At 34.0% G+C, this 20647-nt stretch overlaps 1 protein-coding gene across 1 annotated transcript in view; it reads left to right on the forward strand.

The window, feature by feature from the left end:
* LOC140626765 (uncharacterized) overlaps positions 1-20647 on the forward strand; it is a 441573-nt gene that overhangs the window by 159359 nt on the left and 261567 nt on the right. The gene's annotated exons all lie outside the window — the stretch shown is intronic.

A 20647-nucleotide genomic window follows, 5' to 3' on the forward strand; every position in this document is an offset into this window, starting at 1 on the left:
AAGAGTGAGGGAAATACAGAGCTTATTCTGATCCTGAAACCATTTTTCTATTTGTAAAACACCATTAACAGGAGTGAGAACCAGGCTCTCTCTCTGTGTCCCTTGCTACACTGCTCCTCCTGAGGCAAGAAACTGAGATGGGAAACACAGAGAACCATCCGCATGTCTTTGGTGAAAAAACAGAAAAATACTTTCAGCCACAACTACCCCAGTGTGCCTAAGAAACAAGCAGAAACAACCCCTCATAGAATGCATCTCTGTTCCATCAGTCACCCAAGAAACCCAAAAGTCAGGAAGTTGCTCATCACCTATCTCTTCCATTTCCACAGAATTCTGTACATCCCTTTATCTAACCCCACATGCACCCTTTCCCAGCTCCGAAATGTTTATTGCCAATATAATTAGAATACACTATATCCTCAACCTCTTCATTTCCATTAATTTCTATCTCTTGACTGAAATAATGTGTCTCCTTTGAGACATTGCTTTGGCCGAAGGTCTCTCAAGTGGCTTTTTTTCTTTTCTTTCACACCACTCTTAAAGTGGGTTTACAATGAGGTAACTACTTTCCTGATCATTGTATTAGTCTTAACCACATTGGTCCCTCAAAACACTCAGCACAGAACACACACCATTAGACTGTAACAGGTATCTTCAGTAAATATTATTTCAAAGGATGTAATATATATGACACTTGTAAATATGACAAACTGTCTAACTAACTATATTCTTTTTAAATGACATTTTCTTCCTCTGGTTGAAAACAAGATTCTTAGTTCAATTTTCACTAGAGCAGTGAATTCAGTGGACAAGTAGTTTCCATAGACAACTGCCAGTCCATAAATTGTTATATCTGTGATACAATAAATACAAAATTTGAGAAAACATTTGGAAAATTTTATAATAATTTGATGAGTAAATTCATTGCTATTGAATCTAATATTTTAAAGGCTTCTTATTTTTTATGCATTTTTATTCTATTTTTGAATCACATATTACAGTTTAGAAAGTTATCAGTCTGCAATGCTTTGGGAAAAGTAAAATTAAAAAAGATAAGATACACATAACAGGCATCTCCATGGTAAAATGAAGGAGAACTTAGATTCTGATTCCAGTGCACAGCTTCATCCACATGGGTGCTATGCTCTCCAAAGCACAACTATTGAGAGGCAGCTTCAGAGCTTCAAGCCAAGAAATTAATATGTAATATAAAATCATAAACAAACAAACATAGCAAGTACTTAGTTCCAGGGAAATTAGCCTAGCAATGTGCCTTAACCTAGCAGACAAAAACAAAGCAAAACAAACAAACAAAAAACCTAGCAGACATTGACTATATTCAAGCTGAAGCAAAAATACTATGTTGCATGGTAATAAGCTATCAAACAGGTTGGAATGGATGAAGGAAAAAGGAAAACTGATCTCAGCCCAGAACAGCCAAGAGAAAATATTGATCTGTTGACTTTAAATTATTGAGTAGCTTCACTCACATTGGGAATAAAACAGTATGTTATAATCCTGTATATATGGCTCATAATTAGGATAAAATGCTGTGTAGTAAAAGCAAACCAGTAATTCTGCAATTAGGAGAAAATATCTATTTCTATAGATCTATTTCTATATATCTATGTGATATATATAAATACACACATATCATACATATATGATTAAATCATTTGAGTTATTTAAATGAACAGGATCAATTTATTAGCCAGAAACTAACATATATGAAACCTCTTTAAAAAATAAAATTATTTTTAATTCAGATTTGTAAAAGAAAGAAAATATTATAGGATATGTAACAAATAAAGTTCATGTATTTTATAATCTTAATCTTTACTATTCCAGGAAAGTATTATAAGATTTGAGAAGTCCTTTCCAGAGATTCAACTACATAGGGCAAATGAAATCATTACCTTTTCAGTTAAGGATTTCATACATATGAAGTCACTGTATGAGAACTACTGTAGTTTGGAAACCCCAGCCTAATTTTTTTTTCCTGGAGCTGCTATGCAGAATAACTGATTTTTTGAGAATGTCTAGATCTTGTTACTTACATAGAGACATAGCTTTATTCATTTATTGAGCCTTTTCATGAAAATATATTGAGTGTTCACTCTGTGCCATGCATTGTTCTAGGAACTAGGGTTATAGCAATGAATAAAATAAAATTCTTAGGTGTAGAAGAAATGAAAGCAAAGAAGATAAGACATGTTGAGACATTTCCAAAAGTTAAATATGAAAAATATCATTGAGAACTGATTTTTGGTAGAGTTCTGAAAAGTGCCTCCCCTAGTAGCTATCTGGGGAAAGGGTATTTCAAGAGAAGAAAACAATTGTAAGTGCCCAGAGGTAGTAAAGTCCTAGGCATGGTGTAAAAAGAGCATGGAGGCCACTATGACTGTATTGAAGAGAGCGAGGGAAAAATGGTAGCATATGCGGTCAAAGAAGGGGTGGCAGGTCACATAGGCCTTTGTATGCCTTTGTATGTCTTTAATGGATAGCTATTGAGCGTCTCAGAGCAGAAGAGTGACATAATCTGAATTCTGACTTTACCAGAACACTGTCACTATTCTGTTGTTCTAATAATCAATTGGGCTAAGAAAAAAAAAAAAAAAAGCACTCAGATTTGTTAGGAGGTCTGACAATTTAAGCCAGTGGTGACTTGATCCTCAGTGATGACTAGGAGATGGTCAAAGGTAGTCAAAATCTGAATTTCCTGATGGATTGGGTAGTGAGTGTATGATAACAAGATTGACTCTGACATTTCTGGACTGAGCAACTAGATAATGATATCATCACAAACTTCACAAAGACCAGATTTGTGGTGAGTGGGAGGGTGGGAACTTAATTTTGTACACTCCGTTGAACAATTTCTGATTATTCATATTACACATTGACCTGTTAAATGACCCTTTGACACACAATTCTAGTTGATACTACTGAATAACATTGAAATTAGGCATGTGATAAAATATGGAAGCCAAAAGCTCAAATTCAGTAGTGTTTTTATTTTTAATCTGTGCCAATAGAGCAATGCTAGTTTGTATAAGAATTTAAATAAATGTAATTTTGTTTCACTTTTGTTTTTTACAAAGTGAGAGAAAACTGGCAGTAAGGATGATACCTGTGATGCAAATGGAAACGTCATAAATTCCATATCATTTAGACAAACATGGAAGTCCCTAGGCATGCCAAAAGCGGTAGCAAACCTTCACCTTTTATGAGATTCTATTGGATTTAAATGAATGAAAATAATACCATTTATGAACCTGAAAAAATTCTGGCAGTATATTTTAATGAACTTGTACAAAATTCTGGCAGTATATTTTAATGATGGTCCCTAAAACTGATGTAGAATTTTAGACATTTTATGATTCAAATTCCCTGAGAAAAAGAGCTTCCTCTTACCACATGAATATAAATTTCATGTTTAACTTTTGCACTCTCATTCAATACATATTTTCTGTTAGTCTTTTTATGCAAAAAACGAGGTATCTACTTGTGTAAACTTGATTTGGAGAGAAACTGCCATTATTAAGTCATGTGGAGTCAATTTATTTCATAAAATAAAATCAGATGCATTGTGTCTCAGAGTCCTATTACTTTCTGGTTTAGCCTTGCTTTCAAAAAGAACCTTATTAAGGAAACAAACCCATTAAGAAAATATTTCAAAATCCTCTTTTGATCAGAAGGGAATATATTTCATGATATGTTTATCAAAAAGTTACAGGGAAAGGGGCACCTGAGTGGCTCAGTCGATTGAGCATCTGGCTATTGATATTGGCTCAGGCCTTGATCTCAGGGTTGTGAATTCAAGCCCTGCTTGGATGCCACACTAGGTGTAGAGCCTGCTTAAAAAAAAAAAAATACAGGGAAAGAATTCTCACACCCTGATTCTGAAATATCTTTATAATTATTTTATTTTTGTGATTATTTATAATTCCTCATTTCAGGGATTCTTGTCAGGAGAGTTAATCAGGCATTTTCATTCAGTTTAAATATTGAAATCCATAGTGAAAGTTTTCAGGAGTATTATCCTCCCAAATAACTTCTATTTCTATTTATAGTTAATCTGCAGGTGTATTTGGTTAAGAGGTGGTAGATCACAGTGAAGCCAAGTTCTAACTTCTAGATGACTATTGGAATACCCAGCAGAATTGCCACTATCTTGGGAGAATGGGGATATTACTGTTTAAGTGTATTAGATTTTTTTTTTCCTAGCAGATTTGGATTCAAGACACAGGAATTAAAATTTTACTTTATAGGGATCCCTGGGTGGCACAGTGGTTTAGCGCCTGCCTTTGGCCCAGGGCGCGATCCTGGAGACCCGGGATCGAATCCCACGTCAGGCTCCCGATGCATGGAGCCTGCTTCTCCCTCTGCCTGTGTCTCTGCCTCTCTCTCTCTCTCTCACTGTGTGCCTATCATAAATGAATGAAAATTTTTAAAAAATAAAATTTTACTTTATAGAATATGAGAATTGTTGGAAACCTAATTAGATAGAGGCTGAAAACATGAAAGACATGTATATAGATATATCTTAACTTATACAAAATGAGAAAAATAAACAAATAATAGAAATAAGTATATAAAATCAGCTGAGAAAACAGAAGGAAATGAAAATATAATTTACATTGAAAGTAAACAAAAACTAAACATTTTAAAATTTAAAAAATGATATGAAAGTAGATTAAGCTAAATTAAAGGAAGAGATTATAAAATATATTAAGGACAAAGGTATTTTTTTTTAATTTTTATTTATTTATGATAGTCACACAGAGAGAGAGAGAGAGAGAGAGAGAGAGAGGCAGAGACATAGGCAGAGGGAGAAGCAGGCTCCATGCACCGGGAGCCCGACGTGGGATTCGATCCCAGGTCTCCAGGATCGCGCCCTGGGCCAAAGGCAGGCGCCAAACCGCTGCGCCACCCAGGGATCCCGGGACAAAGGTATTAAATGTAATGAAACATAAAGTAAGCTAAAATACACATCAAAAGAGCAATTATTCCTCCTCCTTGCTCTGATACAATCTATCATCGAGTTAAGATCATCAGCATAGAAAATTCCTCTATTTTGCCTTCCCTGAATTGTAATTCTATGACTGTGTTTTGAATTTGGGGTCCAAGTATTTTTTTTTTTAATTTGAATCACACATTTTCAAAGTGTGCAATAACTCCAATATTTGAGTCTAGCAATAATAGCAAATGTACTATAACAATTTTTTTTGTTTTCTTTATATTAAATTGAAACAAATAGTTATCAACAGATGGTTAAGAAAATATTTGCAGTAATTGCTACTGTGTTGTCACTACTAGGATATCAGCCTCACATAAGCCTATGAAAGAAACAGACTTAAGTGCTTGTTTTCTCAGGTCAGAAATGTCTCTCAAGTACTCCTAAATCTACTTGAAAATGAAAGCATTTAATTATATCATAATTGGCAATTCTAAAATTACAAAGGTCACAGCAAGCTTATCCAAGTGCAAAACTCTCTTTAGAATTCTTACTACAAGAAAGAAGTGTATTTCAAACCTGGTCCAAGGACAGGACTTCAGCTTGTTCAAACATTTTCCAGGTATCTCCTTTTACCATGATCACTTTAAAATGCACTTCAGTTATTCCTCTGATTAACCAAACTTCGAAAAACTTCTTTGAGGTTTTTATTTAACCCAAAAGAAAATTTCACAGGATAAAAAGGATTTTATATAACTGCTTGTCTATTAATAAAGAAAGACTAAAATTCATGCATCTTATAGCTAAATAGAAGTTCAACTCCCATAGCTCTAAGTTTACTTATTCAGTTAGTTTTACTCCAGAGAAAGTTGGAAATTTGAATGAAAGTAATCAGAGATAATCCTTCTAAGGGAGCAAAAAGGTTTTAAGATTTTTTTTTTAATCTAGGTTTTGCAGATTAGCTCTAAATTTAATTCTTCCACTTGCTGAGCTCTAGATCTCAGGAGTCATTCTTTACCAATCTCATTATACGTATCCCACCCAATGTATCTGTGATTACAGCTGTCTCTATCTTTGATTTATATGCAGAATCTGAATACTTCATCACCACCTCAGCCCAAATGAGCCTCATTTCTGACTTGGACTATTTCTATATCCTCTAAATGGAAATGCTTCCCCTGTTTTTATGCTTGCCCCAAATAGATAATTCCCAAAATGATCTTATTTAAATATAAAAGATCCTTCCTGAGTCAAGTCCCTACAAAGACTTCCTGTTGCACTCCAAAAGTAAATAAATAAAAAGTCTACTTTTCTTTTTTGTTTTAGAGATTGTATTTATTTATTCATTAAAGACACAGAGAGCGAGGCCGAGACATAGGGAGAAACAGGCTCCTAGCAGGGAGCCTGATACAGGAAGTGATCCCAGGACCCTGGGATCATGACCTGAGTCGAAGGCAGAAGCTCAACTACTGAGCCACCCAGGCATCCCAAAAGTCTACTTTTCTTATCTTACCACAATTCTTCTAGACACACCTTTAAAAAAAAAAAGATTTTATTTATTTATTCATGAGACAGGAAGAGAGAGAGAGGGAGAGGCAGAGGGAGAAGCAAGCTCCATGCAGGGAGCCTGACGTGGGACTTGATCTTGGATCTCCAGGCGGCGCTAAACCGCTGAGCCACCCGGGCTGCCCCACACCTTTTTTTTTTTTTTTTTATCTACCTCTACTCATCCTTCTCTGTCCAACTTTATTTCATCTTCGTCCTGTAATTCCACCATCATCCTCAGATTGCCCCTCCCAGCCTTCACAGTATTGATACCTGTGTTTGGATTGCTCATCTCCAACATCCATATGACTTGCCTCCTCAGATCATTTGGGACTCCTGCTCAAATACTCAAATATCAAACAAGGATCTTTTTTTAAAACGGGACTTCCTGCTCCCCATTTACTCATTCTACTTTGTTTATCCTACATACAGTTACTTGGATGCAACATTTTGTTCTATACTTATTTTGTCTTCTTTTATCAGTCTCTTGAAGTTTTATATGATTTCATAATAAGATATATTGAAATAATCCAAAATAATGATAATAAACCTTAATTTTATCCTGTTGTCATGAGTACCAAATATAAAAATAGAAATCAGAAAAAAAGTTGCCAACATTATATATCACATATATCAGTTGAAGTATGCATTCCCTTACTGTCTGTTTATTTATTTCCCATTTGTCAGAATTTTATAAGCATCTTTTTATTATGCAGATTAGCAAAGTGGAAAGGTTCAGGTCAGTAGAGGTTAGCTGACCTTATTTTGAATTTTGAAGTTTATCAGATAACACCACTGGGATTTTGCTCAAGTCACAGTTTTAAACTCTTAACTTCTTTACCTCTGAAATGGATATAGTAATATACCCTAAAATTTCTATAGCATAGCATTTTGAATGTTGTGGATTAATTGGGACAATCTATACCATTTTACCTGGCACAAAGAAGTCCTAAAAAATATAAATAATTATTTGATATTGTTGCATTAGACACATATGGGTAATTCATTATTTTTAAAAATGTAATAATCTCTATAAAAAAGGGAAAATGGTAGAGGTCTGCCCACAGGTGATTTGAAAATAAATCATATAGTAACATATGAAACTTTCAAAACAAATCATCAGATTTACCTTGTGCTTAGGCTATCATTCTGATAGTATGTCCATTATCACTTTCACTTTAAATTTTTTTTATATTTTATTTATTTATTTATTTATTTATTTATTTATTTATTTATTTATTATTTATTATTTATTCATTCATTCATTCATTCATTCAAGGCATACAGAGAGAGAGAGAGAGGCAGAGACAAAGGCAGAGGGAGATGCAGGATCCCTCTTGGGACCCCAGTGCGGGACTCAATCCCGGGATCCTGGATCATGCCCTGAGCCAAAGACAGACAGGCAAACCCCTGAGCCACCCAATCATCCCATCAATATCATTCTTAATCTCAATATAATTCTTAATTATATAACTCAAAATGAATTCTCAAAAAAGTCTTGTACAAACGTAGTTTAGGGCACATGGGTGGCTCAGTCAGTTAAGTGTTCAGCTGGGGTCATGATCTCAGGGTTCTGGGATGCAGCCCTATGTTGGGCTCTCTGGTCAGCCAGGAGTCTGCTTCTCTCTCTTTTGCACTTTCCCTGCTCCTACTTTCTCTCTCTCTCTCTCTCTCTCAAATAAATAAACTAAATCTCTAAAAATTAAAAAAAAATGATAGCTTTAATTCCTGGATAAGAATATTAAAAGTAATTCAATTAAAATAATCACTTCTTATATTTATATGTCCTCTTTGGGGAGAAAACTCTTATAAAGATAAAAATTATTTTTTAAACTGTTCAAAACACAAATGTCACAATTTTAAACATGAAATATTTTGTTTTTATTTATTTTTAAATGCAAAATGTTTTCTGTCTAGCTTTGACAGTACTACAAAATTTGAATGAAAAATTCCATTTTTAACTTCTTTTCTTACTCATTGAGCATTTAACAGTTAGGCAAGCACAATCTGAAAAATGTGCATGCTATTATAAATAATACATGGTAGACATTTTTAAATGACATTTCACAGGTTATGTCAAAGAGTAAAGACACTGATATATAAACACATTGTCATTATACATGTATCTCTCAGTTATGATGATGTTAAATACACTTAGAGACTCATTTAAGGTAAAGGAAAAGACTAGCTGAAATTGACTTAGATTTTTAAAAATTATCTTAAAATCTTAAGAAAATTACTGAAACCTACAAATAGATAATAACATTGTCTTCATGGGACCATACAGATGAAAAAAAAAAAAACTGGCAAAAAAAATGAGTCTTTGAATGTTTACATCTTTTTTTTTTTTAATTTTTATTTATTTATGATAGTCACACACACACAGAGAGAGAGAGAGAGGCAGAGACACAGGCAGAGGGAGAAGCAGGCTCCATGCACCGGGAGCCCGACGTGGGATTCGATCCCGGATCTCCAGGATCGCGCCCTGGGCCAAAGGCAGGCGCCGAACCGCTGCGTCACCCAGGGATCCCTGAATGTTTACATCTTTAGTCCTATTTTGTTTTGTTTTTTAATATCTATTCTTTCTATTATTCTATTGCAATGTTGGATGCACCACTCAACATATTTCATGTGTTTCACAATTTCATATTATTTTTCCAAAATTCTCTTACCAAGAAAACAAAAATAAGCCACTATATCTGGATATTTTTCAGTCGAAAAAGGAATTCATGGCATACCAATTCTTTTACCATTATGGAGAGTTTTTTAATGCCAATTTTTATTGCCTTTATTAGAATAAGACGTATTTTTGATATGGCTAAATTATAACTTTTTCCACATATGAATGAGTAAAATTACATAAAACATATTCCAATGATCCTGGATTGAATATCAAAACAATGTAAATTGTTTTATCAACAGTTTTTTCTTTGGTTTGTGATCATGTGAAGAAAGCTTTACTACAGAGATAATTAACATTGGATATTTTTGCTGATAGGACATATTATAAATTTATAGAGTATAAGAATCATGCATGTTATAAACTAAAATCCTTCAATCACAGTTTCACAGCATAAATAACTAGTAAATGAACAATTTGGTCACTGACATAGAGTATGAATTAACTCGTTGGATAATATAAATGTTAAGTCTTTTAAACTAAATAAATGTCTGTATATGTCTTATTTCTACTTGCAAATTGAAATTGACATTCTATCTTAATGCCACAGGCAGTTATTAATTGCCTTATCATTATGCCTAGAGAAATACAATGTCTCTCAAAGGGAGAGTGGTCAAGGAATTCTTAAAAGAGAGGAACCTTTTTAAGGATTTGCTCTGCATTCATCCATATTGCTTGAGAACAAGAATGGAGTAAAGTATCCACATATGAATTTGAAAACTGGGTAACTATTTCTGCATGGTATTCTAGAATCTCAGAACAAAATGATAAATAGATAAAATTTCTGCCCTCATTCAATGAAGAAACAGTTACAACAGTTCATTATGATGTAGCTTTTTGATTCTGCAATTGAAGAAGAAAGAAAAGACAGTGAAATGAATGGTGTTTGTACATGAAAAATTTTATCTAAATTTAAAAATTGTCTGATGAAAGGTTTAACCGTTCTGCAGAGATTATTTCAATTTAATGTGAGAAATTTACTCTGTGTATCTGTCCACTAGAGATGACTTCAGTGAAACCTTTAGTTTTGAAAACAAAAGTACTGTGAAGTTATAGTTTCTGGATTTGACCATTCATGGTATATTGGGGAAATAAACAGAAAGAAATGATATGTAATATAAATAATAATTTGTATTACAAAATTACAAATAAAATATCACAAAACATATGGAAAAGAGAGGATAAGTTTACCTGAAAGACTAAGAAACAGCATATTATGGAGAAGGTAATAACTAAGTTGATTCAGGATTTATTTTTAATCACATTAACTCAAAAACAAAATGACTGTTTTCCCCACTACTTAACTACCTTTTACAAAAGTGGGACCACTTCTAAATCTTCATATGGTAGGGCTAATAATAAGAGGCATTATTTGTTTCGCTATTTCTTTAATAAACTCCTGGAAGATAAACCATGACAGCATAAAACTGAGATTTAAATAACATTACAAGTGGATTATTTCTGAATATTAAAAGGCCATAAAGTTAACAGACTTCAAATAAACATATGATTAACTTTTATAATAGGATAATGCAAGTATAAATATTTTGCATATCTTAATTTCAATATATTGTTATGAGCCAATTGTGCAGTTAGTTACTAAGTTACTAATTATATTGTTCCACTTATTTGTTGACAATTAAAATTATCTTTTGGTTTATAGCATATCTTGGCTTCATAGGCTTTCATTGTTTTTTTAGGTTTTCATTTTAAAAAGGATTAAATCTGTGGATAATCTTGAAACTCACCCGCTCTTTCTATTTCAAGTATATGCCTAGAGATTCATTTATTAATTCTTTGGATAATTCTCTTGGTCTCCATTAACTCAAAATTTTTCTATGAAAAATAACTTTCTTTTTAAAATAATGGGGTTTGGATGAGTTATATTTCTGGAATAAATGGAAGTAGTAATCTTGGTAACTTATATTTGTATATTAGTCTTGATTGTCATACTATACATTTATTTAGATTATTAATGAATTTAAAGGAATATATAATGAGTCAACTTCCATTTGAATGCTTTCATTGAAGAGAATTTTCTCCTAAATAATAAAATTTACAACTTTCATACTTGATTACTGGAAAATGCATTAATGAAACCAATGTATGTACATATATGTTTATATATTAATCATTAGAAGGTTGCTGAGGTAACCAGGATTAGAAGGGCCAGCATTTCAAAAAGGATCTCACAGAATGAAGAGTTGATATCTTCAGTAGTTTTTTTCCCAGAACTTGTCAATAGCAAGCATGGGGAAAAACTGAAAACTCATGTTTTATTCAGGAAACAGGCTGCTTATGTATTTGAATTTAAAGTCTTGATCTTACTATGTGTTTCACATTTATTTCTCTCATCTTTTATTCTTTTCAACAGATGAGTCGTTCCATGTGTTTGTTTTGCATATTTTTGTTATTTATTAGTTACTGTGTAAGGTAACTAAACTTGATGGTTTAAGCAACAGAAATTTATTCTCTCTCAGCTCTGGAAGCCAGACCCTGAAATCAATTTCACTAAGCTGAAATCAAGGTGCCAGCAAGGCTTTGCTCCCTCTGGAGACTGTAGATAATTTATTCCTTGCTCTTCCAGGTTGTGGTGGCTGTTGGCATTCCTTGATTTGTGGCCACATCACCCTAAATTTTGCACCATGGTCATATTGCCTTCTTCTCTTCTGTGTATGAAATCTTCTCCTGCTTCTTTCTTGTAAGGATACTTGTAATTGGACTTAGGACCGATTCAAATAGTCTAGATTAATTTGTCCATGTCAAGATGCTTAATTTAGTCACATCTGCAAGGATATGTTTTCCTCATAAAGTAACACGTATTGGTTCCAGGAATTAAGACCCGATATCTTTGGATGTCCATTACTGAGCCTTCTGTACTTATTCTAGAGATAATATACATGAAGGCTCTGACTTCATAGAGCCTACTAAAAATTAAAACTTTCAAAGTGTATATGGATCCCTGAACTCATTAATTTTGTATTAAAAAAACAAGTCCTATGTGTTGAGGAACTTCCACTTCTGACCTCCATGAAGTAAAAGACATCAGATTTGCCTTCCTAGCTGAAAACAAGAAGAACAAACAAAACAAAATACATGACACGAACTTTTTGACACAGTGGTTACCTGGCAACAAAGGACAATGTTCCTGAGACATTTGGGGAGGGGATAGGAAACAAGGTGAATGTTGCAATTGTCCCAGCTTATTAGGTTGTGGGATATGGAGAAGAAATGGAGACAGAGAGCAGCATACTCCCTAAGTTAAGGAGATGAAGTTAAGGGTAGGGGGAGTCCAAGGTACCTAGAGATCATAGGAAAAATCTCTGATTCTGATATGAGAGCTACATGAAAAAAGAACCCTGGACATTTGCAGAAGAGATCACCTAATCATTCAGTAGAATGGTAGTTTGTGCATTCATGGGAGGAAACTATACATGCCTGGGTATCAGGGAGAATTAAAGCAGTTGTTCTTAACTAAGAATAGTTTATCTTGCAGGGAGCATTTGTCAATGTCTGGAGACAGTTTGGGTTGTCACGGCTGGGATGGTGTACTGATATTTAGCCCACAGTGGGCAATGTTGCTGCTTAATATCCTACAATGCACAGGACTGTCCCATAGAATTATCTATATCAAAATATAAATAGTGCCAGGATTTACTACGAATTATAGGGAATAGTTCCTGTACTGCACAGGCCTGGGAACAGGGCCTGTCTGATCAATCAGTCATATATCATGTGAGAAGTACTAATAAAGTCTTACTAGAGTAGGAGGGAATACTTAGAATTGTTCTGCAATACCCAACAGGATCAAACTATATCTAAATAACTAAAGCTCAGATAAAAAGAGGAATAGTTATATATAGAGATTTAAAAATATCCAACATGCAACAGAGTGTAATTAAGAATATGTGGTATCCCATCAAAGATTATGAGGCATCTATATCTCAGTTGGAAAGCTTTCAATTTCTCACCATTGAATGTGGCACTAGCTATGGACTTTTCTTAAATGACTTTTATTGTGTTGAGGTCTCTTTCATCTATACCTAATTCCTTGTGTGTGTGTGTGTGTGTGTGTGTGTGTTTTAGACTTTTTTTTTCAGAGCAGTTTTAAGTTCACAATATAATTGATGGGAAGGTACAGTGATTTCCTAAATACCCCATTTCTGTGCATATATCTCACCTATTGTCAATATCACTCACCTGAGTGGTACATTTGTTTTGACTGATGAATCTGTATTAATAAATCATAATAATTCAAAGGCAGTGGTTTATATCAGTGATCACTCTTGATTGTATACATTCTATGGGTTTGAACAACTATGTAATGACATGTTCTCCTCATTATGGTATCATACAAAGTATTTTCACCACCCTAAAGTACTCTGTTTTCATACCATGTATTTATATTGCCCTTGAACACTGTCCACCCCAACCCCTGGCAACCGTATTTTGATATTTTTACTATCTCCTTAATTTTACCTTTTCTAGAATGTAATATAGTTGGGATCATAAAGTATGTATCCTTTTTAGATTGACTTATTTAATTTAGTAATATATATTTAGCTATTCTCCATGTCTTTTTGTGGCTTGAAGGATTTGGTATCAAGCTGAGTCTGGCCTTATAAAATGTATAAGTGCTCCTTCCTCTATTTTTCTGGATAACTTCAGAAGTGTTACTTTAAAAAAAAAAACATCTTTGGTAAAATTCACCTGTTAAGCCATCTGGTTGTGGGCTTTCTTTGGAGACTTTTAATTAGTGACTCAGTCTCTATTTATTATCAGTCTGTTCAGGCTTTCTATTTCTTCTTGATTCAGTTTTGGCAGGTTATGTTTCTAAGAAATTGCTCATTTCTTCTAGGATATTCAGTTGCTGAGCATATAACTTTTTATAATAGGTTGTTATAACTTTTTTTCCTGTGATATTTCTTTAATATCTAACTTTATTTTTCATTTTGTTTATTAGTGTCTTCTCTTTGTTGGTTGGTAAAGTTAAGTGTTTGTTGATTTTATCTTTTCAAAAATAATTATCCACTTTTCCCATAGTTTTTCTATTCTGTTCTAATCTTTATCTAATCTCCTTTCTTCTGCTAATTTTTGGCTTAGGTTGTTCTTTTACCTAATCTTGCTACTACTGCTTTTTCAACATAGTACTAGAAATTCTAGCCAGAACAATCAGACAAAAACAAAGAAATGAAAACTAAACAAAAAAAAAAAAAATCCAAAATAGAAAGAAGTAAAATTATTTGTTTGCAGATGACATGTTCTTATATGTAGAAAATCCTAATGACTTCATACACACACACACACACACACACACACATGTGCACACACATTTTTAGAACTAATAAAAATTCAGTAAAGTTTTAGGATATAAAATCACCATAAAATGAGTGCATTTTTATTCATTCATAATGAACTAGTTAAAAATAATATTAAGAAATCAATCCTATTTATAATAGCATGGAAAAAATAGGAATAAACTTAACCAACCTTGGTTAAGGCTGAAAAATGGGACAGCCCAGGTGGCTCAGCAGTTTAGCGCCGCCTTCAGCCCAGGGCCTGATCCTGGAGACCCGGGATCGAGTCCCACATCAGGCTCCCTCCATAGAGCCTGCTTCTCCCTCTACCTGTGTCTCTGCCTCTCTCTCTCTCTGTGTCTCTCATGAATAAATAAATAAATAAAATCTTTACAAAAAAAAAAAGGCTGAAAAATATCCTGAAAAATATAAAACATTGAAGAAAGAAATTAAAGCATCCAGAAATAAATGGAAAAACATCTTATGTTCATGATTTGGAAGAATTAATATTGTTAAAATGTCCATATGATTTGATGTGACTCACAGACTTAATGTAACCCCTGTCAAAATTCCAATGGTATTTTTATGACAATAGAAAACAATCCTAAAATTCTATGGAAAACAAAAGATATTGAGTAGCCAAAGTAATTTCATGTAAGAAAAATGAAGTTATCAAAAAGAAGGTTATCATACTTCCTTGTTTCTAAATACATTACAAAGCTACAGAAAGCAAAACAGTAGGTACTGGGGTGCCTGGGTGGCTCAGTCAGCTAAGCATCTGCCTTTGGTTCAGGTCATGATCTTGGAGTCCTGGGATCAAGCCCTTTGAGCTCTCCCTTAGCAGTGAGTCTGCTTCTCCCTCTTCTGTAATCTCTCTCATTCTCGATCTATCTCAGATAAATAACGTTTTTAAACAAAACAAAACAAAAAAGCCAATATGATACTGGTATTAAATCAGACATATAAACCAATAGAAAAGAATAGAGAGCCCAGAAATAAACCCACAGATATATGGTAAACTGATCTTCAAAAGCAATATGAAGATATACAACTGGGTAAGTAAATGATTTTGAGAAAACTGGATATCCACTTGCAAAAGAAAGAAAGTATCCCCTTTTCTTACAACATACACAAAAATTAACTGAAAATGCATTAAAGATTTAAACATAAAACTTGAGACCATAAGATTCCTAGAAGAAAAGGCAGAGGAATCTGACATTGCTTTTGGCATTGATTTATTGGATATGATACCAAAACAGGCAAAAAAAGCAAAGGACAAGCAGGACAGTCAGGATCATATCAAAGTAAAAAGCTTCTGCACTGCAAAGAAATCAGTCTAAAAGAGGAAAAGGCAGCCTGTGGGATGAGAGAAAGTATTTGCAAATCATACATTTTATAAAGAGGTAATATTCAAAATATATAAAGAACTTCTATAACTCAATAGCAAAAACATAAATAACCCAATTTAAAAGAAATGGGTGGAAGTCCTGGATAGACATTTTTATAAGAAAGACCAACAAATGGCCAAGAGGTACATGAAAAAGTACTCACCATCACTAATCATCATGGAACTGAAAATGAAACCACAATAAGATGCCACTTCACACCCGATAGTATAACTAATATATATAGATTTAAATGATTGGCTAGGATGTGGAGAAAAGGGGATCCTTGTACATTGTTGGTAAAAAATGTAAATGGTATAACCACTATGAAAACAGTATAAAAGTTCTTTAGAAAATTAAAAACAGAGATCCTGGGTGGCTCAGCGGTTTAGTTCCTGCCTTCGGCCCAGGGCATGATCCCGGAGTTCCGGGATCAAGTCCCACATCAGGCTCCCTGCATGGAGCCTGCTTCTCCGTCTGCCTGTCTCCACCTCTCTCAGTCTCTCTCTCTCTCTCATGAATAAATAAAATCTTAAAAAAAAGAAAATTAAAAACAGTACTACCATTCAATCCAGAAATTCCATTTCTAGTTTTATATTCAAAGAGATTGAAATCAGCATCTTAAACAGATGTCTACACTTCCATATTTATTACAGCACTATTCACAATAGCCCAGACATGAAATCAACCTAAATATTCATCAATGGATGAGTTGATTTAAAAATCTGATATATACATAGAATGGAATATTATTTAGCCTTTAAAAAGAAGTAAATTAAGTCATTTATAATAACCTAGATGAACTCGGAGGATATTATATTAGCAAAATAAGCCAGACAGACAAGTAAAAATACTACATGGTATAATTTATATGAGGAATTTAATAGACTCAGAAGCAGATAGCAGAATGGTGGTTACCAGGATTTGAGGGAAGAGGAAATAAGGGGTTATGAAACAACGGGTACTAACTTTCAGTTATGCAAGATAAATCCTAGAGATATGTTATACAGAATAGTGCCCTTAGTTAACAATACTCTATTGTATACATAAAAAGTTGACAAAGTGGGTGTTTGTCAAACAACACAAGAAATCTTGTGTTCTTACCACAAATTAATAATAACAAGAACAACAACAATAAAGAAAGAGGGTGAGAGAAAACTTTTGGAAGTGATGCATATGTTTAGGGCACAGATTTGGGTGATGGTTTCACAGCTGTATACACTTAGCTCCAAACTCATGAAGTTGTGCACACTAATTACGTACAGATATTTTTTGACATCCACACCTAAATAAAATGGTTTAAAAAAAAGGAGGTAGGCAAAAAAGCAGGAAAATATGAAACAAAATAATAAAAGTAATCATTTCATCAAAACTGAATGAAAAATGAGATATTATAATTAGCAGAGAAAGTTATTTTTTTTTTTATTTATGATAGTCACAGAGAGAGAGAGAAAGAGAGAGAGAGAGAGGCAGAGACACAGGCAGAGGGAGAAGCAGGCTCCATGCACTGGGAGCCCGATGTGGGATTCGATCCCAGGTCTCCAGGATCGCACCCTAGGCCAAAGGCAGGCGCCAAACCGCTGCGCCACCCAGGGATCCCGAGAAAGTTATTAAAATGGGAATTATAATTGTATTTCTAAGGTCCAAAATTTAAATAGTTGAATGAAAGTTGCCATTTTTCCATAATAAGCATATTAAACCTCAAAAACCAAATAATTGTAGTATTTATTTAGTAAATTAGTACTTATTTAGATTCACACACATAGTTAGCACTTTGTATATTCTGCATTCCTTCCTTCATTTGCTGTTCTCCATTCAAAACCATTCTGCAGGGATCCCTGGGTGGCTCAGTGGTTTAACGCCTTCCTTTGGCCCAGGGCATGATCCTGGAGCCCCGGGATTGAGTTCCGCATCGGGCTCCCTGCATGGAGCCTGCTTCTCCCTCCTCCTGTGTCTCTGCCTCTCTCTCTCTGTGTCTATCATAAATAAGTAAATAAATATTTTTAACAAAACTTCAGTATCAAGAAGTCGTTCTTCAGTTGTTTTTATAATGGCCAGTTGGTGTTAAAATAAAATTTAGTCTGAATATTATTTATTTCAATTTCATTTTTGAAAGTAGTTTTATTGAGAATAGGATTCTAGTGTTCAGCATTTGATGGCCGTCATTATCTGATTTTCCATACTTCTACTGACAATTTGATTGTAGTTTTCTCTTTGCTCTTTTGATGATGATATATTTTCTCCTCTTGCTTTTAACTTTTCCTCTGGGTTTTATGGTTTTGTTTTGTTTTTTCCTCTGATATGTCTAATTTTTCTTTTTTTAAAAATCTATTTGCAGTTTTTAATATGGACTAAGTCTGCATGTACATCATATTTCCAAAATGTATTTATTCATTTTTTTTTCTTAAAACAGCACCTCTGTCATAGTCTCTTCTCTCATTTTGGGACTCCACTTACATGGACAGATGCTAAGCTTTTCTCTTTTTTTTTTTTTAACAGTTTGTTGGATAACTCCTCTCTTTTACACATTTCATACATTCTTTGTCTCTTTATGATTAGTCTAGATATTTTTGACCCTTTTTCTGAGGCTTTATTACTATCTACTGCTGTGTCTTGAATAGTATTAATCTATTTATTTCTTTTTTTCCTAATTTCGCTAAGATTTATTTATTTATTTATTTATTTATTTATTTATTTATTTATTTATTTAAGAGAGAGATAGTGCACAATGAAGGGGAGGAGCAGATGGAGAGAGACAAGGAAACTCCCATCCTGAGCACAGAGTCTGAAGCTGGGCTCAATCCCATGACCCTGAATCATGACCTGAGCTGAAATCAAGAGTCAGATACTTAACCTACTGAGCCACCAGGCACCCTAATCTGTTTATTTCTTAAATCTTATGATTTTTCCTTTCGAAAATTCTTTTTATTTTCTAAAATTTCTTTTGAATAATGTGGACTACAGATTTTAGGGAGTAGTTTTTCTCCTTCTTAAGATACAATCACAAATTATTTCAGAGATCACATTTGACAACTACCATACATTGATCACTTCTGGTTCTAATCTGTTGTCTGGCCCACCTACCTCACAGCACTGTTGTGTGGATGAAGGAAAATCGAAGGAAATCTCTTTGAAAAGAATAAAGCCTAATGTATATTACAATTGTAAGAAATGGTTTTCAGTGTTTATCGGACATTCAGTTATTGACAACATCTTGAGTTTTTGTCATCTGGTTCTGTTTATCAGACGGATTTTTTTAATTGAATGATTGGAATTACATATAAAAAATAGAACTTCTTTGATAGTCACAGAGAGAGAGAGAGAGGCAGAGACACAGGCAGAGGGAGAAGCAGGCTCCATGCACCGGGAGCCCGACGTGGGATTCGATCCCGGGTCTCCAGGATCGCGCCCTGGGCCAAAGGCAGGCGCCAAACCACTGCGCCACCCAGGGATCCCTAAAATAGAACTTCTTGATGGTATCTTTCTGCAAAGAGGAATTAACATTATTCTACAGATAATTGTAATAGGATCAGATTTCTTATATCTAAAGAATAATTGCTGGGACGCCTAGGTAGCTCAGTGGTTAAGCTCCCAGAATCCTGGGATCAAGACCCACATCGGGCTCCTTGCATGGAGCCTGCTTCTCCCTCTGCCTGTGTCTCTGCCTCTCTCTGTGTGTTTCTCATGAATAAATAAATAAAATCTTTTAAAAAGTTAAAAATTTTAAAAAGGATAATTGCATTGATTCTTGTGAGAATTTACTTTTGAAGAGGACAGAACTAATTTGATTTTAATTTTAATGTATAGCCTTTCTGGGGTTTTACCTGAAATCTAGGTTTTTTGAGAAGAACAGTCCTCTGTGGATATTTTTAAAGTCTCATGTTCCTCAATCAGTGCAAAAGCTCTACTTAGTGACTAGCCCCTTAGCTGTCCCTTCTACTTGCCTCAAGGTCTCTTGATGGCAAAGCTGAGGGATTAGCAAATGCACTGGGGGAGAACATCACAGAATGTGGATATTAGACCCCTACAGTTCTCTGTCTCTGTAAATTTGACCCCTCATGTCTTTACTATCTTGATAGAGCTTCACTGCCAATTTTCTCTTTAAGCACGGTAACTTTTTGCAGTATCCATGCTTTTACTTTCTCTTTGACCCTTATGTCTCTAGCTTGAATTGTAAATATCTCTAGTATTAAAAACCAGAAGCTGGGCTTACCTAAGTGAATGCATAAACTCATTTGTACAATTATCAAGAAAGGAAGAAACAACATAATTTTCTATCAGACTGCATTTATTGATGTGAATTGCATCCCAATTAGTTTTAGCCCAGTGTGCTAGCTTCAGGCACTGGGACCTGATGATGGACATTATTTAAAAAGTGAGTAACTAGAAATTCCTTATAATATCATCCATTAAAAATCCAAATATCAAGGAAATATTAATAGTGGTGTAGAGTCATTATAAGTGGCATACCCACCCACCACCTAATTATGTCATCCCTAGAGGTCCCATAATAGACTTATCAAATTTTGAGAAATTGACTGATGTGGTAATGGCCACAGTAATTGAAAAAATATTTCAAGTGTCATTATCTGAAAAATAGGAATGCTGAAAAAAGATATATAAGATGAAGTTTTCTCTCTGATTAATAAGATGATAAGATGACAAAGACCAAAGAGTGATATTTAGCTCACATTGATCAAGTGAATAAGGATCCCATACCACAGCTGGTAGTGTGATAAAGAGAATGTTCTGACTACAGGAGTATTTTATATGTGTGAATTGAGTT

This window comes from Canis lupus, chromosome 38 (assembly GCF_048164855.1).
Source record: "Canis lupus baileyi chromosome 38, mCanLup2.hap1, whole genome shotgun sequence".
NCBI lineage: Eukaryota > Metazoa > Chordata > Mammalia > Carnivora > Canidae > Canis > Canis lupus.